The sequence below is a fragment of the Arachis duranensis genome, chromosome 7, assembly GCF_000817695.3.
Source record: "Arachis duranensis cultivar V14167 chromosome 7, aradu.V14167.gnm2.J7QH, whole genome shotgun sequence".
Taxonomy (NCBI): Eukaryota; Viridiplantae; Streptophyta; class Magnoliopsida; order Fabales; family Fabaceae; genus Arachis; species Arachis duranensis.
This window is the reverse complement of record NC_029778.3, coordinates 44,210,937-44,211,748: the sequence shown is the minus strand read 5'-3', so window position 1 is coordinate 44,211,748 and position 812 is coordinate 44,210,937.

Here is an 812-nt window from a genome sequence, read left to right as displayed (position 1 = left end):
CTGAAAGCCTAGAATCAGAGCTTGAGGACATCTTCAAGGATGCTCAACCTGATTAAGAAGAACCAGAGGAAACAAAGAAATTTTCAAAAATTCCTCAGGAGAAGGATAAACCCCCCAAACCTGAACTCAAACCACTACCACCATCCCTGAAGTATGCATTTCTGGGAGAGGGTGACACTTTTCCAGTGATTATAAGCTCTGCTTTAAATCCACAGGAAGAGGAAGCACTGATTCAAGTGCCAAGGACACACAAGACAGCTCTTGGGTGGTCCATAAGTGATCTTAAAGGCATTAGCCCAGCTAGATGCATGCACAAGATACTGTTGGAGGATAATGTCAAACCAGTGGTCCAACCACAGAGGAGGCTAAATCCAGCCATGAAGGAGGTGGTGCAGAAAGAGGTCACTAAATTACTAGTGGCTGGGATTATTTATCCTATTTCTGATAGCCCCTGGGTGAGCCTTGTACAAGTTGTCCCCAAGAAGGGAGGCATGACAATGGTTCATAATGAAAAAAATGAACTGGTTCCTACAAGAACAGTCACAGGGTGGCGCATGTGTATTGACTACAGAAGGCTCAATACAGCCACCAGAAAGGATCATTTTCCTTTACCATTCATAGACCAAATGCTAGAAAGACTAGCTGGTCATGATTATTACTGCTTTTTGGATGGCTATTCAGGTTACAACCAAATTGCAGTAGATCCTCAGGACCAAGAGAAAACAGCATTCACTTGCCCTTCTGGCGTGTTTGCCTACAGAAGGATGCCTTTTGGTCTATGTAATGCTCCTGCAACCTTTCAGAGATGCATG